At 41.7% G+C, this 25,643-nt stretch overlaps 1 long non-coding RNA gene across 1 annotated transcript in view; it reads left to right on the top strand.

The window, feature by feature from the left end:
- The first annotated feature begins 3,424 nt into the window (after positions 1-3,424).
- LOC141366117 (uncharacterized) overlaps positions 3,425-25,643 on the top strand; it is a 62,923-nt gene continuing 40,704 nt past the window's right edge. Inside the window, exons 1-2 of the long non-coding RNA XR_012371153.1 lie at positions 3,425-4,100; positions 4,556-4,622. This is a non-coding gene — a long non-coding RNA (uncharacterized lncRNA). The remainder of the gene's footprint in view (positions 4,101-4,555; positions 4,623-25,643) is intronic.

The following is a 25,643-nucleotide window of genomic DNA, read 5'->3' as shown; positions in this document are numbered from 1 at the left end:
TATTATAAAAGTGGAGGTGCTGTATGTTCAGCTGCTGTATAATAACATATTTGTAAGATATATATTATAGGGCTCTCAAGTTTTACCAAAAGTTTAGAGTGAGATTACATCTGTTGGGGGGGGGGGCTCAGCTATTTGCAGCGGCCCCTCGGCCACACCTAATTCTTTTGAGTTTTTGCTAGCAGTTTAATTTTACCTATGTTTATAATTGACCAGCACAAATAGAAATTATAACAATTGGTAAGTCTGATAAGACACACATATATATATAAAATATTATAATGTTTTACATTTTTTAAAATACAAATGTATCAAAATTAAAATGAAATCTGGCCCCAGATGGCCCCGGCTTTGCTCAATGTACATCCCGGTGAAAAAGTAGTACACTCTCATAATAAACTTAAAGTGTTCTATTTTCATGCACTAATTTTGTACTTATTATACAAAAAAATATGTTTTTCGTACTTCTTAATCTTAAGATTTAAGAACATTATCTGTGCTATACCGCTAGCATAGTTTGCTAAAAGGAGAATGCTGGCAAGTTCAATTCAAGATCTGGACAAAAATTACATTCTTCTCATTTTCAGTGGTGATAAACATAACTTATTGAATATTGAATTGACTATTAGGTAGCGATTGGTAACATTACAACACAAGGAAGCTACATGAATAAATTATATATATACCTTTCATTAAAAATACTGGGTAATTATCAACACATTTTCACACTCTCTTCTGTGGCCTTTCTTTTTGTTTTGTTTCTGATATCCAGACTTACATGTATAAAGAGAAGGTGTACTTTGGGGTTAAGATGAGATTACTAAACACTCATTGAACAGTGCACACTAGATGGCGATGTGTGCTGCTTCATCTGTCAGTCATCTGTGAAAGTTTAAAGTTTGATATCAGATCAACGTTGGATGTTGACGTCAGATCAACGTTGGGTGTTGACGTCAGATCAACGTTGGGTGTTGACGTCAGATCAACGTTGGGTCTTGTCGTCAGATCAACGTTGGATTTTGACGTCAGATCAACGTTGGGTCTTGACGTCAGATCAACGTTGGATTTTGACGTCAGATCAACACTGGGTCTTGACGTCAGATCAACGTTGGGTCTTGACGTCAGATCAACGTTGGGTCTTGACGTCAGATCAACGTTGGGTCTTGACGTCAGATCAACATTGGGTCTTGACGTCAGATCAGTGTTGGATTTTGACGTCAGTCCAACACTGATTTGATGTCAAGACCAATGACGGGAATAATGGCATCCAACGTTGGATTTTGACTTCAGATCAACGTTGGGTCTTGACTTCAGGCCAGCGTTGGTGTATTGGGGGTGGGACATATAACTGATAATGATTGGATGAATTTCCAGCGTTAGCCATGCAGAGGTAGAGTGGTGCAGGTTTTTTTCACACACAAGCAAATGCATAGTCTGAAAAGTGTAAAAAAAAAAGTCCAAGCAGTGTTGCCAATTTGGTGACATTTTTGCTAGATTAAGCAACAAATACAGCTTTAATTTGACAGTTTGCCACCTTTCAGTCAGTGACTGACTGCCGCTACGTGAGACTAGACGAAACCATGCAGAGAATGGGGTTAAATTCTGTTATTACTTCTATTACAATTACTAACACAAATTAAAGTGTGTAGGCCCTTAGAATTGTCCTAACCCTCCTTCCCTTCCGGATTTTGACAACAATAAAGACGTTACAGCTTGATGACATGCCGGTGTTGGTTAGTTATAAAGTTATTAATACATCTAGATGTCAATCCGACATTACATCTGGAATCAGTCTGAGGGTGATTCAGCTGATGGTTGGTTTATGACGTCAATCTGGACATCAGTCCAACGTTAGTTTTTTATGTTAGGCCAACATTGGTTTTGGACGTCAGTCTGACGTTTGTTCTTGAAGTGTAGGCCTGCCTACAATCTAAATGTTGACTTTTCTTTTTAATGGACGCAGATAAATGATCAGATTCCATGTATTTGACCTCATTATTGATGTGTAAGCTTAAGTCGCTTGCAACTTTATTTAATGTGCAGCTCTTAGGGCACTTCTGCCTCTTATAGATCCCGAGATGAAAACAGTGCAAAGTTTTGCAGTTCCTCTGTAATTTACACCTTTGTTGCATTGCTGCAACACCTGTTCCAACTGTTTTCACAAATTCACATTAACATGTAATCAATAGGGTTCTGTCCGAGGGGAGGGCTCCATGCTCAGAATTTTACCCAAAAAAGTGTGGTATGAGTGACTGCCATACCATATGGTAAATATATAAATATATATATATATATATATATATATTTATATATTTATATATATTCCAAACATAAATAAAATTGAATTGAATTGAAATATAATTTTAAATATATATATATATATATATACTTCAAAATATACAAATGCTGAAATGTATTTTGAAATGTATTTACAAAAAAAAAAATTTCACCTTTTTTTGTATATTTTAAAATTAATTTTACAAATAAATATATATTAAAGCATTTATATTCACGTCACATTGGAAGAAAAACGTGTAACTTGTGTGTTACAAACCTGTAAACATAACAGGTTTGAAAGGGTTAAAGTTACATGTTTTCAACTGTAAAAATCGACTTATAATTTAATATTATATACATTTTTTACAATATTTTATATTTTGGCTAGGCTATTTAGGTTGTTAAGAAATGTATTTGTTGCCCCTAAATTACATTTTGAAATATATGCTAGTATAGGTTAAAACTAAATATATTTTCAATTTCAAAATATATTAAGCTTTAGTTTCTACAAAATGTATTTAGCATATATATAAAACATATTTTTGGCCAAACAGAAAGCTACGCGATGAGGTCTTTACAATGACGTGCTCCTCTTAACTAAGTCAAATAAACTTAATATAATAAAGTGCTTATATATCTTTTGATTAAACTACTTACACGAAATTGAGTTTTGATTTGAAACCACCTAGAGCTTTGACTCCACACTTTGATGTTGATAAAGGGTCAATAATTATATGGCATTGAATGCAAATACTTCTGACAAAAACTAAACATAGATTTAATTACCTTGAACTACAATGGAGTATCATAAACAAGTTTGGTTAAATCAAATTACATCAAAATCAACTTTAGCCTATAATTGGAATGACCTCATTGATAAGGACAATTTTGCAGTGCATAGCAACAAGTAGGAAAAGGTATAAGGTACAAGGAAATACTGTGATGGTGAGAAATCTCAAATTGAAAGGGATTTTTATTGTGAAATTGAAAACCTATAATTATTGAGCCGGTTTTGTTTTTGGCCTTTATCCACTAGATGGCGATATTTACCAGTATACACAGTTTTTCTGCGAAAGCTGAATTTGCCTGAACTTTTGATCCCTACCTCACAGATGAACTCGAATAGCACGTGTGGCTTTTACTTTCTGTTTCAGGCTGAAATGGATTAGTTTTCCCAGCATTCGTGCTCTATTACATGTAGACATACGGTTTACATAATGAATTATGCTAAGATTAATTGTGACAAAATTAAATTACATTGGATAAAGCACAGTGACTTGGCTTGGTTCAAGAAAACCATAGGATGAGCTATATTACATTAATATTAAATAGAGGAGCCGAGGAAAGTGCTGACAATTCTGTAAGGGGTGTCGTGGATCACGGCCAACTCCAGCCAATAATAGACTATATGCATCTCCGGGACATGTGGGTAAAACATTTATGGAAGTAACTAAAAAAGTTATAGAGGCACATTATCGTAAACTCGTTCAGTTGAATTCATTATGAGCTTTTCACTATAATTTAACCGTTTTTATCTTGTCGAGCGGAAGTGCGGTTCTGTTGACCAGGCTGTGGCGCCAAAGGCATGACAGACAGCGTAATAGGCTAATGCATCATAATAGCATTTGAAAACCGCGGGAACATGAAAGAGGATCATAAAAAGGCCTTTTGTGCAATCCTCTGCTACGCTGTCGCCTTATAGTCTGTCACATTTGCAGATTGTGTCTGAAAAGTTTCATTCTTGCAAGAAGGAAACTGTGGAGTGATTGCTGCGAACCTCCACCCACTGTTCTTCTCAGTACTGGATGGAGAAGTAGCTACATGTAAGTGCCTAAATAAGGTCTAATATCATTTGTTCAAGTTGAACATGAATTTGTGTGTTTTTGTACACCAGCGTTGTATACTTTACACTCTAGGTACACAATGCTATCTACAAAACATTTTTGGCCAAACAGTTCTGTAAAAAAAATTTAACATGCAAAGAAACTTTCTGTTTCACAAAAGGTTCTTTAGACTTTCAAAGATAAGTAATAAACAATTCTTAATAAAAAAATAAAAATATTACTGACTGAATGGTTCTTTGGGAACCAAAAAATGGTTCTTCTATGGCATCACTGTATGTGTGTACCTTTATAGGTTAGTACTGTGTGTGCATGTAATTGTGAGAAGCCACAAAGTCCAGTATGGCAATCTTTAGGAGTGCTCTCAACACCTCTAATGGAGCTTTTCAGTCACTTCTTTAAATCATCATTTTGACTCTTTCTTAATTTTTTTTCAGCACTGTACAGACCAGTCTTATCTTGTGTATAAGGATATCTTACACAAGACAGGAAATCAGAGGACAGGTATGGCTTCCACATGAAAATATTGCTTTTGGCACATAGGTTAGCACAGAAAGCTCTTTGTTTCACTCCAAGAAATACTTCACAGAGGCTGGCTGTGTTTATATAGAGGAATGAATAACTTCAGGTTTGTGTTATTTGAAAACAACTGGTTCGAGTGTGGCCCGTCAGCTGAAATTATGAGCGTTTGGAGTATGTAGTTTGCTTAAAGGTCCTGTTCTTCCTTAGCCTGGTTAAAACCAGACCATTCTCAGTAGTAACTAAGTTATGGTCTGTCAAAGCTTCATAGACAAATCATTTCCAAAGGGGTGTCACCAATGGACATCTCTCAAATGCCTCTGTCCATTTGGATACGACGCGATAGCTGATTTGAGCAAGGGATGTTCCATGGCAGCATCCATCTTTGTAATGTACAAAATCTGCTTCACTGTCGTCATCGTGTAAAGCCCGCCCCAATGTTTCTGATTGGTGCCGCGATTTCTCGGAATTAGAAATAGGCTTGAATGGCCTCTTTGCCAGACTACTTGCAGAGCAAATTTAAATTTGCCGGAAATTGTCTTGAGTTTTCCCAGTCTAGTTTTTCCTGTGTTTTTGAAGCTTTAAATGTGTCTACAGTGCAACCCAATATCACGAAATTACGTGACTATTTTACGTGTGGACCAACGTGAAAATGTCACGTTTTGCCGCGTTTGAACGTGTCACGCTTTTCTGTTTGTGTCACTGTCACGTATTGGTTACTCAACTTTTTTGTCCTAATTTCTTACCATTGTCGCTTCGGTTTAGGGTTAGATTTACATAAAATGACATCCTTACCTAAACAAACTCTAACCCCAAGGCGACAATTGGTTAAAGTTTAGAAAATATAAAAGAATAAGTCTTGTATCTTTATTTTTTATAAACCAATACTTAAAGTGACGAATACTTAAAGTGACATATAACGCAAGCACCAAATCTAACCTAAACCGAAGCGACAATGGTTTGAAAATATGACAAAAAAGTTGAGTAACCAATACGTGACAGTGACACAAACAGAAAAGCGTGACATGCTCACGTTCAAACGCGGCAAAACGTGACATTTTCACGTTGGTCCATACGTGAAATAGTCACGTAATTGTGTGATATAGGGTTGTACAGTGTGCAATATAACATGTTTCACCTGTAAAAAAATACTGTATTTTCCACACAATTTACTTATCTGTATAGCGCTGTTTTCACTGTCCTCAAAACAGGCTGATGTCTTCCTTGTTCTATAAAGTCCCTCCTTCAGAAATACATAACCAGTTCTGATTATGTAGTTTGTTTAGTGTGTTGTGATATGATAGCAGCTTGCCATTAGCTTAAATTTGTTGGATTATTTGAAAATAATGGTGGTAGCACCGCAGGTGTGCATTATTTTCGAATAATTCAAAGGACCAATTCAAAGCACTCAATTATTCCGCTTATACCACAGTTACCACAGACATTGCTCTGGTGCTTATTAGGGATGCACCGAAATGAAAATTCTTGGCCGAAAACCGAAAAAAAGGAAACCAAGGCCGAAAAACCGAAACACCGAAATAAATTATTATGCCAATTATTAGTACAAATGCATTTATGGCTATCACTGTGTACTAACTTTACTAGGGGTGTGTGACGGATCACAAAACTCAAGGTTCGGATCACATTACAGTTTTTGAGGCAAGGATCGGATAATTTTTCAGATCAGCAAAAAGGGGGTGGGGAAAATCTAATAACAAATAAAGAAATTGCAAACATTTATAAAAAGAACAAAGTTGCACATTAATAAGGGCTAACATTAGCATTAGGTACAGAAATCGAATTAAATGAGCCATAACACTCTCTTTATTGTATAAATTAAATATAATATTAATTTTAGAGCTACAGAAGTGATTTTTTTTCTTTGTCTTGGGTTGTTTGATTAACATTAATGGCACAGACTTAAATAGGTTAATTGAGGTTACTGTCTCTTTAAATAAGCAGAGACTCTTCTGACTGTAATCTATACATACACTTAAGACATAAAGAAATGTTTTTATTAGAAAAAGAATACTGTGGAGATAATTTTGTTTATATGTGCCCTGTGAATAACAGAAAGATTTTACGTTCGCTTGTTTGCATCTCACTCGTGTGTGCACTATTGAGGGCACTTAAACGCGCGCGCACACAGAGACCGAGGGTGAATCCCAAACAGCACAGCATAAAAACGTTATGTTGTTTCTCATTGCTTTATTCGGCACATGTATGTTAATGGACTATACAGTATGAGACACATTTGCGCGACTCTCTCTAAAGTTTACACGTCAAGACTTCTGATCTTTGAAGGGCGTACTCACTGTGATGATCACGTCTGGACCGGACACATTCAACTGCATGTATGCCTCTGTGCGTACAGACAACTGCTCACTTTAGCGCCTTTTGCGGTTAAATACATCCACATTGCATACATTTTGCTTAAGACAAGCACGTGCAGGTCGCGGTTTCTGTTTGCATCATCACAACATTTCGGACGTATTGTTTTGGTGATAAGTTTTTCAGCCGAAAACCGAAAATGCTCTTTTGGGCCATTTTCCGCCAAAAATTTTTTGGTTTAAAGGTTTTTTAACTTTAAAGGTTAGGTGTGCGGTTATTGAAAAATAATCAACACCCATGGAACATTTCTCAACCAATCAGAATAAAGCATTCAACCGCCCCGTGGTATAATTGAAAATAATGCACACTCCGCTTCGCGTCGTGCTGCATTACCACCTTGTGTGTGCATTATTTTTTTATACTTCAACGGCCCGTTGTCAATTATTCCTTACACATTTGACAGCTTAGAAGTGTGTTTATTGCAAAATAAACTTGACTTGTGCCAGGGCTAGCATCGCTAATCATTGCTTACATCAACTTTTACAACAGTGATTTTAAATGGATTTCTCCAAATAGCATGACAAACTTTACCTGTTGAGTAGAAACTTCGTGACTGAGGCATTAGTGGGAAGCCCAACCTGTGCTTTTATTCGTATAGTGACCAAGCGTGTGAAATATTCCACTCTGGTATTTTTTCTTTCTTCAGAGGCCCTTTTCTTCTTGTCATGCAATTCGTAGACACTTTTTCTCTTGCAACTTTGACATTTTGAAAAAACACGATGAGAACGCGAGCTTCCAATGAATGGCTGAAACCGTATAGCCCACCACACAAAAACCTCAAAATGCGGATGTGCAGAACCTAAGGATGAGCACGTACGACGGCCTTACGTCAACATATCATCAGAATGATTGACAACTGGGATGACCAACAGTCTTGATGATCCACCCGGAAAAGCAAATCTTCCGCTATACCTTTAATTTTCGGTATCTGTTTGTTTAAAGGTCTGGCTAGTGGCTAAACTCAACTCTGAAACAATGCCTCGTAGAAAATAACACATGTTGGATTCCTAAAGACGAGGGGAGATAGTGATCATAGATCAACGTTATGAGAAGGGAGGTTTGGCAGCCGATCTGTAGTTAAGATTGTATTACATTATATAGTACACATTTTACACAGTAAAGTTAGCTCAGAGTAGTTTTTGATACATGTTTGCTATGCTTTGAACTAATGTAATCTACTTGCTGTTTATTTAGCTTGTTAACAGAAATGAACTTCTCTAAAAGGACTCTGTTTTTATTGATTCTTTGATTATTATTTAAGTCGTTTGTTTATGGGCTTACTGCTGAAATCCTCTACAGTGCTGTATATTGGTGTTGTTCTTATCAGGGGTTAGTTGTGATGTTTAACTAGCCATAGAAGAACCGACTAGTTGGTTAGTGAGATTAATAGCATGTCTTCCACAGGTCTTATTACAGCTATTAAAAATAAAGGTGCTAGTGTACACGATATAATAGAAGAACCATTTTGGCTGTAAGGTTCATGGTTTGTAGCACCTTTATTTTTGGTTTAGTGAAGTCAGCTAGTCAGAACGGCCTGGGCTAGTAAATTTAGGAAATGCATAGTTTTTCAGATCCCCATTGTTCTTGATTTAGATAAAATATTTTGTGTTTATTTGTAGGTTTCTATTTTGTTCATGTGTCTGAGATAGCAAATGGTTGTTGAATGTGAAGTAAAGAGTCCTGTATTTTCCATTCAGGGTTCATTGATTGTATTTACATACATCACTTGTTACTTTTCCATACTCTAGCTTCTGTCGGGCGTCTTCCAGCTAAATGAATACAGATGACAGGGAAAGAGACCTATCTCTGCTGGCCGATTCAGTTTGCTTCAACTTTTACAGCACAAGTCTTCATGACCATAACGAAATGTTGTCTGGATGCTGCGGGAGCTTTTAATCAATTAAACATGTTTATGAAATTAAATGACCTAACCACAAAGGAACTCATTTCTCTCATCCTGTGGGATGAAGAGTACTTTTTGCCGGACTCTGTCTGTTGTCTGTCTGTCTAGCTATTTCCCTCTTTCTGTGTAGATCTGTTTCGACCTCACTCTGACCGTCACTACGGTCTAAAAAGGAATGATCACCTTCGTTCTGCCTATCACCGAGACCATATGTCAACAAAGTCATGTCCATGACCTCCGGAAGCAGAACGACCCGCGTCTATAAATAGCAGAGAATGCTCCCGGTTCAGTCTCTCACCTTGATCGCCTCATACGAGACCGTGAGTAAGAGAATACGTATTCAGGTAAGAAATTCCTGACTGTTTTCTTGTTGCATTCCACTAATTCGCTACCTAAACGGTGCGGGTGCCTTGTGCCCCCGAGAATTGTTGTGGTTTGTGTATTGACTTATTATTTTTAGGTATATACCTTTCATTTAAACTTATATGCACTAGATTTCCGGGTAATTTAAGTTGTTTATCCGTGTGCCTCTACTGCTGTTCGCAGCCGTGGGCTTTGTGCGAGCCCACTAAGTGCGTTCGCGCGCTGGTGTGGGCCGCCATTTTACCTGTGTTTGTATTTACTGCTGTTTTCAGCTTGTGTATTGTGTCTGCTGCTAGTGCTATTTTTTGTTGAATTATTTGGTTGGGGGCTGTTTTTTCCAGTACATTATAAACAGCCCTGTTATTATTGTGTTTTCTGTTCACTATTTCAGTCTGTTAGGTGCGTTTACGTGCTGGTGCGGGCTGTGGCAGTATTTCCCCACACCCTATACCCCTGTTCACAGCTGGTAAGGGGTTAGTGTGTGCCTGCTAAGTGCATTCGTGCGCCGGTGCGGGCCATCATAATACTGTGTATTGTGCTTTTCTGCTCTTAGGTGCTTTTTTTCGCCTTGAGTGGCGGCTACAATCACACTTTTTCCTGCAATACTCCCCTCTGACACACCCTATACCCCTGTTTGCAGCTGGTGGGGCTAGTGTGCGACCGCTAAGTGCATTCGTGCGCTGGTGCGGCCCACCGTATTACCTTGGCGGATTGCTGGAGGAGGACTCCAGGCATTATATTGGGATTCTGTGTTGCTGCAATGGCTTCCCACTACTGCAGGATCTGCAACGCCTCCATGAGTTCTAGGGATGGGCACAGGGAGTGCCCCACATGCCTTGGAGCTGCCCACGTGCTGGAAGACGTGGACAATCCCTGTAGTGCAGCCTGCGATCTCTCCAGGGACGAGCGACGGCGCCGGGCCAGCCAGGTGCGCGGCCATGTGCGTGAGGAAGGGAGCGGGAAGCGGCGCTCCCCTGACCAGCCGTCCCTCTCCAGTAGGCATGGGCATAAACACAAGCGCAAGCGTTCACGTTCGCGTGATCGACAGCGGGATTTCCCCCATGGAGTTACCCAGGTTGAGCCACCCAAATCTGTTAAGCCCCCTGCCTCAGCTGCGGTGGCAGAAAGCAGCAACACGGGGTCACTCGAGATCCTTGCGGCTCTCCAGGCTCTGTCACGGAGGTTGGACAAGTTAGAAGGTAACCAACAGGACTTATTACATGAGGATCCCCTCTCAGCCAGGCCCGAGAGCTTCGGCGAGGAGGAACATCAAGACAATGTAGATGTGTTATCCCTATGCGCTTCACACACAGTGGTGGACGACACCACAGGTGGCGACGACCTCGAAGGGGAGCTACGTTCCAGCTCTGCTGAGCCAGCTGACGGCTCCACGGAGCCAGGAGAGGCCCCTGTCAGTTCCCTGATGTCACGGGTGCTGAGCGCTGCCAAGGTTTTGGGCCTTCAGGGACCTACATCTGCCCCGGCTCCCGCTGGAGGTGTTTGGGAGGGCATCTCCCGACCTGAACCACGGCCTTCTATACCTGTAGCAGATGACTATACTGCAATGCTGAGGTCATCATGGGGTACAAATTCGAAACGGCCCCAGTTTAATGCAGGTTGTCGCCAGCTGGCAAATGCTAGTTATCCGGTTGAAACTGGACTGGGGAACATGCCACCAGTTGAGTCGCCTATGGCTGCATTGACGTCTCTGGGGTTTTCCCGTGTATCCTCCGATCCACGGTGCCCTCGCAAGGAGTGTGCCAAGACGGACCGTCTGGTCACTAATTCCTTCAACGCATCAGCTCGAGCGGCCCGTATGGGTAACGCTCTAGCCATCACCCTGGCGGCTCTACGGAAGACACTGGGCCCAGACGATCATGATTCCAGGGCCCTGGTCGACGCGGCTCTGTCTTCCCACTCCCAGCTGACACGTGACGTGGGGGATGCTATGGCCTCTGCAGTGCTGTGTCGCAGACAAGTTTGGCTGGCACAAACCTCCCTGCCAGATGCCATCAGACAGGAGCTACTCAACCTCCCTGTGGTACCAGGACACGTCTTTCACCCTGGATTCCAGGAGGTGCTTGATCGGATTGAACGGACTGCAGCATCTAGGGAAGCTGTCCAGAGGGTTTGCTCTAGGTCTGCTTCAACTGCCAGCCGCCCACCTGTCAGTAGGTATAGGCTGCGGCAGCCTACCCGGCCTCCATCAGCAGGTGACAACCCAGAGGCACGGGACTGGCGATTTCGTGCACCTGACTGACGTACAGCCTCAAATTCCAGAATTAAGGGACGACGAGGACCACAGCGGGGCACAGGCAGGGGTGCAGGCCGCGGTGGCGGTCCTGCATAGGAGTTCCGGGTCGCCCGTCGATTGTCCTTCCCAGCTGTCACGGACCTCCTGGGAAGGCATTGTGCCAGACCCTTGGGTCGTGGCTACGGTGGCTCGCGGCTACCGATTACAATTTCGGCGGCGACCCCCAACGTTTTCAGGGATCAAGATAACGTCCGTAAAAGACCCTGTTTTAATGTCCGTCCTCGTCAAAGAGGTCCAGGAGTTACTTCTGAAAGGGGCCATCTCAGAAGTACCGCCCAGCGCACAGCTCACTGGGTTTTACTCCAAATACTTTATTGTTCCAAAAAAAGACGGCGGTCATCGGCCTGTTCTCGACCTCAGGCCCTTGAACCGATATCTCAAGGTGCTACCCTTCAAAATGGTCCACACAAGGGTGGTGATGCAGTCTATCCAGCAGGGGGAGTGGTTCACGTCCCTGGATCTGAAAGACGCCTACTTCCACGTCCCAATCTGTCCAGAACACCGGCCCTTCCTGCGCTTTGCCTTTCAAGGCAGGGTATTCCAGTTTCAGGTCCTTCCCTTTGGTCTTTCTCTGGCCCCAAGGGTCTTTATTCGCGTGGTGTCAGCTGCGCTGTCCCCCCTCCAGGCTCGAGGGTTGAAGATCTTGCCCTACCTGGACGATTGGCTCATGTGCGCCCCCTCTCAGGAGCAGGTAGTACGAGACACGAGCACAGTTCTGGCCCACATTCAAATGCTAGGCTTCACGGTCAACCACAGAAAGAGCAACCTGCAACCCCGCCAACAGGCAGAGTTCCTCGGCATCTTTCTGGACTCGGTAAGCATGACTGCATCTCTCACTTCACAACGAACAGACAGCTTGATCAACATGACAAAGCAGTTCCACTTGGGCAGCCTTGTCACAGCTCACAGAGTTCAAAAGCTACTGGGCTTGGTGGCCGCAGCAGCAGCAGTGATTCCTCTGGGCCTGCTGAGGGCACGCCCCCTGCAGTGCTGGTTCAATGCTTTCCATCTTCACCCCAGAGACGACAGGCAGAGGAAACTGCGTATATCTCAAACCTTCATCAAAGCCCTACGCCCTTGGAGCAACCGGGAGTTCATTTTACAAGGTGTCCCACTGGGGGGCCTTCCCCACAGGAGGCAGGTCATCTCAACGGACGCGTCCCTGACAGGCTGGGGGGCTGTCTGGGAAGGAAGGGCAGTGAGGGGCACATGGCAGCCGCTGTGGATGAAGGAGCACATAAATGTCCTCGAGTTGAAGGCCATTCATCTTGCTCTTCAGAAATTCCTGCCAGAGTTGCAAGGCCAACATGTTCTGGTGAGGACAGACAGCACTTCGGCAGTGTATCATATCAATCACCAGGGAGGCACGAGGTCCCAGCGATGCCTCCAGGTGGCAGAGGAGTTGCTGATATGGGCATGGCCTCGATTTTCCTCACTGAGGGCAGTGCACATCCCAGGTGTGGAGAACAGAGCGGCCGACATTCTCTCCAGGACAGGGCCACTCCCGGGAGAGTGGAGGTTGAACACCGACGTAGTTGTTCAGATCTGGATGCGTTACGGTGCGGCCCAGATGGATCTCTTTGCTTCAGCGGAGACAACACACTGCCCAGAATGGTACTCCCTCATGGGGCAGGAGGGCAGTTCGGGCCTGGATGCTCTGTCGCAAGACTGGCCAACAGGCTTGTTATACGCTTTTCCTCCACTCCCTCTCATAGCTCAGGTTCTCCGACGGATCAGAGAGGGCCAACACTCAGTCCTGTTGGTCGCGCCACGGTGGCCGGCGAGGCCATGGTTCCCAGAACTCCTCCGGATGCTGCAGGGTCAGCCATGGCAGTTGCCGTGCAGAGCAGATCTCCTGACGCAAGCAGACGGGCGGATTTGGCATCCGAACCCGGGAGCCCTGCGTCTATGGGTTTGGCCCCTGCAGAGCCCATCGATGGACAGCTAGATAAGGCTGTACAGGAGACACTTAATAATGCCAGGGCCCCATCTACCAGAGCTGGCTACGCACTCAGATGGAGGACCTTTTCAGAGTGGTGTTTTGGCTTGGGCATCGAGCCAACGGTTTGTCCCGTGCCACAAGTATTATGCTTCTTGCAGTCCCATTTTGATCTGGGCAAAGCAGCCAGTACGATTAAGGTCTATGCTTCGGCCATTTCAGCTTTTCACCAGGGGGCAGATAATACATCCCTGGGTAGGCACCCTCTGATTAGCCGGTTCTTAAGGGGAGCCCGCCGGTTACGTCCAGGTCGCACTTTGCGGGCACCAAGCTGGGACCTGCCTACAGTTCTGACATCTCTCACTGAAGGTCCTTATGAGCCTATTGCAGACGCAGATCTACGGTCTTTGTCTCTTAAGACAGCATTTCTCTTGGCTCTCTGTTCAACCAAACGAGTCGGGGAGCTGTGTGCTCTCTCCGTTAGTGATGACTGTTTGAGGTGGCAGGCAGGGGGCACTGGCGTGTCACTCTGGCCGAATCCAGCTTTCCTGCCAAAAGTGCTTGATCAGCAGTCCATGAACAAGGTGTTGGAGCTGGCCCAATTCCAGCCTTCCGCTGCCTCACAGGCAGAGCATGACAAGCTTAGCACATTGTGTCCAGTCAGGGCCTTGAAAGCCTATCTGATCCGTACACAGGCTTTAAGAAGAACGCACTCTCAACTGTTTGTCTGTTATGGGGCGGCAAGGCAGGGACTGCCGCTTTCCAAACAGAGGCTATCTCATTGGCTGGTGGAGGTTATTTCCCATGCCTATAAGGCTCAGGGGATACCAGTTCCAACAGGTACAAGGGCTCATTCTACTAGGGGTATGGCTACATCTTGGGCTGCCCTCAAGGGTGTGGCAGCAAGCGACATCTGTGCAGCGGCTTCGTGGTCTACGCCATGCACTTTTACAAGATTTTACCGGGTGGATGTGACTCGACCAGCTCCGGTCGGCGACGCTGCCCTCATGTCTGTGACTGAGCGAGGTTCTAATTGATCCTGGGTTCCTCGCGACTCTGTTGGTATGTGTCATCCCTTTTTAGACCGTAGTGACGGTCAGAGTGAGGTCGAAACAGATCGTAGGTTACGCATGTAACCATGGATCTGTGAGACCGAGGGATGACCGTCACTATCCTTGTCGCTCGGACCATTCTGAGGCGCTCAAGGTAGGAGACTGAACCGGGAGCATTCTCTGCTATTTATAGACGCGGGTCGTTCTGCTTCCGGAGGTCATGGACATGACTTTGTTGACATATGGTCTCGGTGATAGGCAGAACGAAGGTGATCATTCCTTTTTAGACCGTAGTGACGGTCATCCCTCGGTCTCACAGATCCATGGTTACATGCGTAACCTACGTTGTCTCTTGCTATCTTGAGCATCATGCAGGGAGCTACACTGCGACCAAAATGGTCGCATATGCGACCTTTTGAACTGCCGTTGCGACCCTAATTTTTAATGGGTCGCAAATGTGCTGCCTAATGTTTTAGACAATATGCTATGATTTACTATGAGCATTTATTAAAACATAAATGTGGATTTTACGAATACGTTTTATAACGTGCTCTGAGCCATCAACACGTTGGCTTCATTTTGCGTGAAAGCACGTCGTGTCTCTCCCTATGAGTGTGCGTTTGCGTGCTCAGCTGTTTCTCAATGAATTAGGTGCGACGCGACGCAAGCGCAGTGTATTCCATGTTTCTGAACTTGAGCAGAGGTCTTTCTTCACTGAGGACGCGGGACCCGTATGGTTCCGGGTTTATATTTTAAATGGTCTGTCGGGTCCGGTTAGGTCCTAGTTTAATTACTTTGGGTCCCAAGTCTGATTAATGTTGTGTTTATAACCCGAGTCGATCGGAAAACGGCCATGAGCGCTACCGCGCTAAAGCTCGAGTGCATTTTCAACGTGCCTTCGGTTTCTATGGCGATGGTTCTTGTTACGACCACGCGCTGCATTTGCTTTCTCACATTTTTTTAATGATCTTATTATTAATAAACCATATCTTTTCTAAAACCATATCCATATTAAGTTTGGACAGAGATTGTAGCAAAAAGCAATGCTAATGTCAAGCCAATTGCACTGAACGAGCAAAGCAATGTAAAGTCTGTCACCGGGTCAGTAAGTAGACTTTTAAATCTGAAATAATGAGTGGATTAAGCTTTTTAAATCGGCAAGAGAGAAATAGAAAGATAGAGCAGAAGCAGTAAAAGTGTCTATCTAATAGAAATTATTACCATTATAACATCAGTCATAACATCAGTCACATTGATAATCTATAGACCTGCACTGTCTATTAATATACTATACATAGTATTGTATTATATTGAGTTTGATAAAAGGGGTCTAATTGCTTCATATATCAGTGCAAAAACAGTAAGTGTTTTCGTGGTGCTTTGACAAACAGTGTCAGCTTTGTTAATGGCAGAGAAAGTTTGGGGTGGTTAGATTGATGAAATATAATGTGAAATTAATATTAATTTTCAATGAATCAAAGTATTGTGTTGTGTCACACATTATTAGTTCTACGTCACATGTATAGTAGACCATTATTTGTCAGTGGGTAATAATTGCCCTTTTCACCGGCTACCAACACCAAGTACATTTCAGATCTGTGGAAAACACTGCAACATTTAAGAAAACAAGGCGGCATGTGGTTTAAAAGATGGCAAGTAAAATAAAAAGCATATCTGTATGCAATACAGTTTCATTATTGTTCATTATTATCCAGAGCGCCTTAATATAACTTGAAAAAAATATGTGCGACCAAATCATATTTTGCGCCAGTAACTGAAAAAGTTGGTAGCCCAAGTGCCACCAGTGGAAAAGGTTAGTGTAGTTCCCTGTCATGACTGAAATGTTTGTGTTTATTAATACTGTCGAGACAGTAGTTTCAAATCACACGTATTTTAAAACAAAAGCAAGCCATATGCCTGATGTATCGTTTTCACCAAGTTCAGTGATGTATGCGGCTGTGCATGCAAAAAGATGCGACGGATTGTCTTTTATCGGTTAAAGTCCCCTTTCAACCGTTTCATCACTGTATGGATCTCCAGCGTGTTAGAACAAATGTCCACACTGACACGTATTTAGCGTTTCAACACAGATCAAAAGACAAGGCTTTCACTTCACTTCAAAGCCTTCGCTTTCAGTCAGAAATCTCTCAATAGCTGGTTTGACTTTGACTTTTTAAGGAGGGCGAAAAGAAAGTTGGCACACTAAAGAACTCTTAAGAGTAGCTGCAGACAATTTTCCAGCAATGCCGGTTCTCCGGTTTGTCCGTACGTTAAAGCGACGCCAACACAAACTGCAGTAGAGTTGCATGAGAACTCGCTTGCGTCTTTGATTAATGAAAGCTACTTACAGCCGTAGCCATGACTGAAAGTATGCTAAATGATGTTTTGATGAAGTGTGCATGCACTTCCATCCCCTCCCTGCAATTCAAGAGAATCAGCAGTTTAGCAGTCATCGATTGTGGAAATGAACATGAACTTGCATATGTATCATGTAATTTTATTTTTTTCAGACAGAGGACTCTGAGTTAAGGTCATCTCAGTGTGTTTGGGTTATGGGGGACCTTCTGAAGGTCCACTTAAATGTTTTGGTTTGTCTGGGTTTTGTGCTTCTTTTATAGCTGGTGATCACAAAGTGGTAGGAGCACAGTATTGTGCTTATTTAATGAATTCACACTTATTTTTTTACAAAGCCTGCAATACATAACAAGTGTAATAGGTTTAAGGCATGTGGCACGTACTTCTCGAATATACAGTAGAATTGATTTTGACAACACATTTGTAATTAAAATAATGACTATGTAAAACTTTGCTATTTGATCCACAGTTTGATGTCGTCCCAATTCCCACATTTCACTTAAATATTAGATTTAAACGTCTGTTGTGTTTTTTTACATTTAACGTTTTTTTTTGTCAATTTCAAAACCTCCCTATAGCGCGCATGTTTAAAGATAAATTATTGCTCGCTGTTGAGTTTTTCTTCATTCCATTATCTTGAAACACTGGTCCGCAATGATTTAGCAACATATGTGAGGGGTAGACTGAGGATTAGGCAATTCATCTGTGATAGTTTTTCAAGCATCAGGGCAATCCAAGTTCACCGTGACTGCCAACAGAAAACAAACCCAAGGAATATGGGCTAAATTACATTACACAAAGTCTTTGTGCATTGTGGCCAAGTCTCCCAAACCACTTGGTTGTAAACCCTCAAAAACAATAGGAGCTTTAAAGATCTTACAGTATGTGCCTTTTCTCCCTCTATTTTTAGTGGTGAATGCTAGGGTTGTGACAGCAGAGACGGACACTACATAAGTATTTTTACTTTCTACATAAAAGTACATTTTCAAGTATTCGTATTTTATCATTGTTTTTCTTTGGAAAATTATCATAATTTTTACTCCACTACATTTTATAATTTCAAGTTTTTGGTTTATATTTAATATTTAAGTACATTAAACATCTAGTAATTGTTTTTACTTTTACTTTTACTCAAGAAAAGTAAAAGTACACATTTTTTTAATTAGGTATTAAATCAATTTTAATATGCAATATAAAAGGAATACGTAATATGATTCTATGCTTTAGAATGTAGTGAACATTTTTTAGTAAAGTAAATTTTTTCCCAAGACAAACACTCAAAAAATGTAACTAAAATACTCAATTAGTGTCCACCTCTGTGTGACAGTGGCAGTATTTTACCACCGGGTGGTGCGGTGGTTATAAAATGTGTGTTTGTGTGGGCGCATAATATGTGCATGCGTGTATGTGCACGTGCGCATTGATGCATATAGGCTTATATATAATGCATACGGATATTTAAAAATATAAAAATGTAAACGAGGATCAGATATACATTAGGGGTGCACCGAAATTTCGGTCGCCGAAAATTTCGGCCGAAAATGGCATTATCGGTTTCGGGCCGAAATAAAAAATCCAACCGAAAATGAATGTCAACCGTGCCCCTCCAATCTGTGCGCTAGCGCTTGGGTTTCACTCACGGTGATCAGTTGTCACCCACCCCTCCCCTCCGTGCTCAAGCAGGTTTCACTCACGGTCGAGCCGTTTGCACGCGTCTGCAAAAATTTAGCATGTCTTGATGTGTAAACTTTAGATAGAGTCGCGCTAATGTGTCTCATACTGTAATCCAATAAAGTACATTTGGCGAATAAAGCAATGAAACACAACGTAATGTTTTTTATGTGGAGCGACTGTTGCGCTGTTTGAGATTCAGCCTCCTTCTCTATGTGTGCACGCGCGTTTAAGTGCCCTTAATACTAGTGCACATACGAGAGAGACGCGTTTAAAAAAAAAAAACAAGCAAACATAAAATCTCTCTGTTATTGATAGGGCATATATAAACTTTAAAAATTATCTCCACAGTATTCTTTTTCTAATAAAAACATTTGTTTATGTCTTAAGTGTATGTATAGATTACAGTCAGATTAACCTACTTAAGTCTGTGTCATTAATGTTAATCAAACAACCCATGACAAAGAGACAAATAGCTCTAAAAATAATAATATAGTTAATTTATTGTGTTATGATTCATTTAATTTGATTTCTGTAATGCTAATTTCAGACCTTATTAATGTACAACTTTGTTCTTTTTTATAAATGTTTGCAATTTCTTTATTGTTTATTAGATTTTGCCCGCCCGCTTTTTGCTGATCGGAAACGTAATCTGATCTGTGCCTCAAAAACTGTAATGTGATCCAAACTGTGAGTTTTTTGATCCGTCACACACCCCTAGTTAGTACACAGTGATAGCCATAAATGCAATTGTACTAATAATTGGCATAATAATTTCTTTCGGTGTTTCGGTTTCGGTTTTTCGGCCTTGGTTTGCTTTTTTCGGTTTCGGCCAAGAATTTTCATTTCGGTGCATCACTAATATACATTGTATTAAAGGCAGGATAGGCAGGAATTATCTAAAAAACTTTTTTACAAATTTGTTTAAACTGTCTTTATATACCAATACATAAGTAAAATGTAAGTACTCTGAAAAAGAGAGTATAAAAATCGAGTGTCTGTAGACCTCTCACGACTGTTTTAAACACAGCTAATTATTTCCATTCGGGATGAAACAAATGATTGGCTTGCGTGACTGTCACTTTCTCTCGCGACCATGGCTACCATCCCTGTTGCTACGGGATCTGCCCACACATGCGCACACCCGATTGATTTGAACTTGCACGAGGCACTCTAGGAAGAGTAAAAGTACGGCAGAGAAAGAGCATTCAGAACTCACAGTACCTACATATGCAGTCAGCTAAGGCAAACGAGGCAAAAAAAAGAATAAGCGAAGAAATCAAACGAGAGTAAATATGGCGTGGCTTTTCCTCGAGTTGACGATGTGGTAGTCCTCATCAGAGTCATCAAAGCTTTCATCACGTAAACTCTTACATGCAAAACACCTTATATGTTATGAATCTTCCACGAAATTCACCTTCATCACAGTGTAACTGATGGTAATGAAAAACTTGTATCAATGCAATCTGTTTTTAGCTTTGTTTTATAAATATTACTAGCTCGTTTGTTACCGAATCAAACAAAATATATTGTAAACTTTACCAGTATCGATATGCTAGCTTAATAGTGAATACTTAAAGCTAATGTATTTGTTTATATTCATAGTGATAAAGTTAGGTGTATTATTACATGTGATTGTGACATGATGTTAATACATGCACCACGCTCCTTCCTCTCCGCTCGTCTCGGGTAAATGCTTCTCCCAACAGAGCCGGTCACGCGTTCATGTGTTTTGGTGGCGTGGCTTTAGAAGAAACCCAGAAGGGAGGGGGTGGAGTGAATGGAAATAATTAGCTGTGTTTAAAACATTCGTGAGAGGTCTACAGACGCTCGATTTTTGTGCTCTCTTTTTCAGAGTACTTGCATTTTACTTGTGTATTGGTATATAAAGACACTTTAAACAAATTTGGAAAAAAGTGTTTTAGACTTAATTTAGACTTAAACCTGCCTTTAACAAACGTGCATGTTCATAGGCGACGATTTCTTTTTCCGCTGGTGGGTGCTCGTCACAACGTTAAACAATGCTTGTGTTACTTGTCAACAACAGGCGCTATTGAGCGCCCACGTGATTTGAGCGTGCTGTAGCACTTTCATCCATAAAACAACAATTATAATGTTTCCAGCCACGTTAAAAACGCGTTCTGGTGGTGTACTAGTAGTGCAGATTGACACTTGTTCGCAACCTTGAGTGACCAAGAGAGAATATCTTATCACATTGTTTAGGTATGGGACTATCTCCGCTATCGCGGCTGTCAGTTTGGTTCCCCTCGACGCAACTTCTGAGTTTTACCACCCGCAAAATCAAAAACACTGGGACAAAATAAAGTGATGACTTTTGAGTTTCAAATGGACAGTATTTTGTTATTCTCGAACCCATAGACATGGTCTTGGTGTCATTTTAGAGGATTTTTCAAGGTCTTTCTATCTCAACTAATTTTAGCATTTAACCATGTTGAAAATTTTACTCACATACCTACATTGTTCCGCCTCCAAGCAGCTGGTCATCACTGATATCAGTTGCCTCCCCTTGCTAATAGCCTCCTAACACTGAGTTTGCTGGCCGTTTATCATAGATATATACACTAGATGTCGCCTTGGGGCTCTGAGCATGCGTCAAAACCGCCGCCATCTTAGAACAGGGGTCTTTTCATAAGAAGTATCTATGTAAAGCTGCTATCTCTGCCTGTACTTCAAATTCATGAACGATGCCGGACTTTTGTGCTGTGTATGGATGTTAGGCCTACTAGCACAATGCATTACAGTAAGAAAAAGTAAATTTTCATAAAATCAAAACTTTAATTTTTTCCTGTAATACATGCATAATACATGTCTGACTGTTGAAACGAACCAAAAGAAAACCAAGAAAATCGCGTTCATGACGATTTATGGTGATTTTATTTCCGTTACACCAATGCCTACAATGCCGCTGATGCGGGATTCCCCTGTTTCAAGATGGCGGCTTTAGTTGACGCATTCGGTCCAATGAACTGCCGTAGCCAAGGCGACATCTAGTGTACACATCTATGGCCGTTTATGTTCACACCAACTTGAAGACATCTTGCTGTGCGAGATTGTAGTTTCTATTTTTCATTTTTTGTGATGTGCACACCACCTCTGGTCCCACTTCATGGTTTATGACAACCATCACAGCCCAAGTGAATGCCAACCCCCCCCAGGGTTCACTGCTAGATCTGGCTCCCATTTTTAAGTGGTTTCATGGTTGTTTCATGATGTTTTTGTTTAAATGCCGTTTCCGGGGATGCTTCAGAAATGAAACTCATAATTTATTCTTCTTCTCTTTTACCCCAATCTGGATCAGGACAACAAGAGATCAACCCAGAAAGGTTTGCAGAAAGTGATTTGTTCATCCACATGTTTAAACACACAAAAATTGCCCAACCGGTTTCTCAACTCAACTTTTTGATGAAGGACATACTTGCTTCAGAGGCCCAGAAGCTTTCTCAATGTTTCTGTTTTGGACATTCAGTTCATGGTTTTATGAATGTGCAGTGTTGTATGGACTTATTGCGTAGAATTATTGCATTATTTCATTTGGCAACATGAGGGATTATGGTTTGCTGCATTTCCACTGAGAGCACCATTCACTGCACACAAGTTGTGTTGATCTTCACTCTCGGTAATGATTGATCTAGCTGTGCAAAACATTTAGATCTGTTTATACCAATTTTGGTTGCCAGTGTTGTTTTCTGTAAAGCACCATGGAATGCCTGGAAAAAGTGTTTTTTTTTCCCCCGACATGAGGTTTAGCTTGATCATAGTAATTTTGTGATCATGTTGTTGTTAATGTCCAAGTAATGTTTGCTTGTTGGCTTTTGAAACAAATGTAGATGCCTGCCCACTAAAACCAGGGGAAGAAAGGCGAACTGTGCTACGCAAACGCTAAGATAAATTAGCAATGCAGGTTGAATGTATTTCCAGAGTCAAAAGACACAATAAACATTCAGCATATAGTAATAAAAACTGTGCGCTATGTTGGAAATGCTTGTTCGTGCCTCTTTAAAGCGGTCTGATTTAATCATGTCCCCGCGGTACATAGCTACACACACAGGACAGCCACTAATGATGAGACATGTCCCGCTTCATCAAAGAAAGTGTTTCTCTCTCTCCCGCGCCCTCTCAGAGGAACAGAGATTTAATCTATTAAATATAGACAGGAGTGGTCACGCAATGGAGAACCTACTCTGACACTTGCCATTCAATGCCGGATCATAAAAATCACTATGAAAGTTACATCTGACACCCCTGTGCTCAATGCATCAGCAGGAAGTCCTTCTCCGCACACGGGCCGCAACTATAAGCATATATCATCTGTATTTCCAGCCCTATTAGGAGTCAGATCCATCTCATTCTGTTATTCACCAGAGAAGGTGGGGAAGATCAGATCAAAGCCTCTGTAGAGGTGAAGAACATCCTTTGTGGAAATCTGTCTCGGCATTACAGACGCGAGGTGATCAAAGAGAGATCAATGACAGCTGACGATAGCCACTGACACATTCTTACATGACGAAATCAAATAAACAACCGCTTAACATTCGATACAGGCAGCTCTAGTTGGGCTGTGCACTTTTTCTCTGTCCTTGATGATTGTTGTTGTCAGATGTGCGATATGACCCCAGGGGGATTTTGGGTAAAAGCCAAGGCAGACCGTTTGACACGGCGGCCTTTTATGTGGGACTGCGCATTACGCGTCTCAGTTCAAGATTGACAGCGCTGACGGGGCAATCAATGGAGTCGTGTTCTGACATCCTAATTGACACGTGAAATTGAAATTTCACCGTGCAAACCCACACGAGCCGTTGTGCTTGTGTTGGCAATGGAAAAGAAAGTCGGTAATGGCTTGGTGAAACTGGGAATTTAGACATTTATTTTATTGGGTTATTTTGTTGTCTAATTATTTTGTCAAGCTATTGATTATGTATATCATGTACTGTAGAAGTTACTATGTCAAGATATTAAGTTGTAGCAACTTAAATGAGGGCACGTTTACATGACAACGATTGCACTGACAACAGAAACGTTTTTCCTTTTGCTTTTGAAAAAAAATACATACACAACACAATGTTGTCAAAATGTAATATAGAACTGTGGTTAGTGCATTGATAAATAGCGCCAGTGCACTCACGGCGACCCGAGTACGATTCCTGGCTCAGAGGGATACGACTAGAAATTTGCTGTATTTTGCGTGCCAGCCATGCTACTTTGTAAACAAACACAAATACGTAAACATAGCATTCTTCAACAGAGCCATAGACCCTTTTACTGTTTGTACACAATGATGATGTGGCAACGTATGCGCACGCAGTTTGGCAACGGAAGTATGGTAAGAATCAGCAGTGAAGCAACATAGACAGAGAAAGTTTTTTTAAAAAGTTGACTTATCAACTTTTTCAACACAGCTACCAGATCCGTGTACTACAGTGGAGTAAATAAAAGACCAGATACATATGTACGTACATTAGTATATTATATTAATGCAACCAAACGCAACAACCAGACAGTTTGATGCTGGGAAACCGTTTTAATAAACTTTTTGAGGTGCTAACACGTTAGAACCACTGGGGAACAGCACCACTTCTGTTGCCTAAATGCACGCGCAGGCTATTTGATCATGTGGGCTGTAAAAGGGTCTATTAAAGATGCAATTTGTATAATCGCACAATCTAGAGGGCGCACAATCAAACAATAACAATGACGTAGATTAATGACACTCTGAAGCAGCGTGGAATGTTGGAATTTGTTCAACTCAACCGCTGATGGCCATCAATCAGATGGCAAGCAGAAATCATGTTAACGAATGAGGTTAAATAATCAAGTTTGATGATCTCAGTTTATTTCTATATGTTAGTTTTCATGTAATGTTCAAAACACAATTGTTAGTCATAGATGTTACTAGCTTGGGTTTCCCCATGCTGCCCCATGCAAAATTCTAGTCTAGCATGGAAACTATGGACCAATTTTGCCCCTGAAATAGGGAACCAATCACAGAACGGGGAGGGGCAGCAAGACGGTGACGGCGTCTATGCGACACACCGAAGCAGTTTTGTTTATCCAACACGGCAGCAGACACAAAGTTACTTTTCGATGCAGACTTAGTGTTCTAAGTAGTTTTGAATGCAAGTTTATAAAAAAAGAGCAACTTTTGTCGTTAAACAATTTCATATCCAAGAAGGATGTTTGGATATGGCAAGACATGATAGCCACAGAGTTATATAGGACCAACCTGCTAGGCATTGTCATCGACCTAGTTCGTCATCACAAATGTAGGCGTGCAGTATGCAGTAGAAGCGACGCACTCGCATCTGCACAGCATCAAGTTTTAACTTTCTAGAATGCAAGCGCACCGCAGGTCATGTGACAAGAACCAACAGACGGTCGCATTTTCCACGCAGATTTAGATGTGAAATGTGAACCGCCCCATAGTCCAATTCGATGTTGTGTTTACACAGAATTAAGTGTTCAGATTAACAAACTTACTTGCATTGGTCCACAACACTGTTGTCATGTAGTTCTACATCAAGAAAGGCGGTAACAAAGGGTAGCGTGGATATTAACGTCATTGACAGGCGACTGCACTGCCCCGTGTAACTGTATAGAATGACAATTTTTTTCATAATTTACAAGTAGTTAAAAACATTAGAGATATTGTTAGTAATCAGCTGGACAAAATAAATAACACTGGCCTAGTGGTTTTTGGATATTTTACTGCAAATATCTTACAAATTGTTAATACAAACATTCAAGGCGATGAGTGCATACAGCAATTCTGTTGGGATGATCGATAATGTAGGTTTATGTGTAAGTGACCTTGAACTATAAATTGGCAAAATTTTGTAAACTTTGTTGAAGCGATAATAAACTCTGTATGAGCAGCACAAACACAATCCTGTAGGCTGCTATTGTTGTTATACTCTTGCATATCTGAACATGTAATACGCATGACGTCACCGTGTGTTTTTGTCGTTTACATAGATTAGTGTTTTTGTCGTTTCAGGGCTCC

The sequence above is a fragment of the Misgurnus anguillicaudatus genome, chromosome 9, assembly GCF_027580225.2.
Source record: "Misgurnus anguillicaudatus chromosome 9, ASM2758022v2, whole genome shotgun sequence".
In the NCBI taxonomy this organism is placed as follows: Eukaryota; Metazoa; Chordata; class Actinopteri; order Cypriniformes; family Cobitidae; genus Misgurnus; species Misgurnus anguillicaudatus.
Note: the sequence above shows the minus strand (reverse complement) of the source record. Positions and strands in the feature narration are given on the sequence as shown.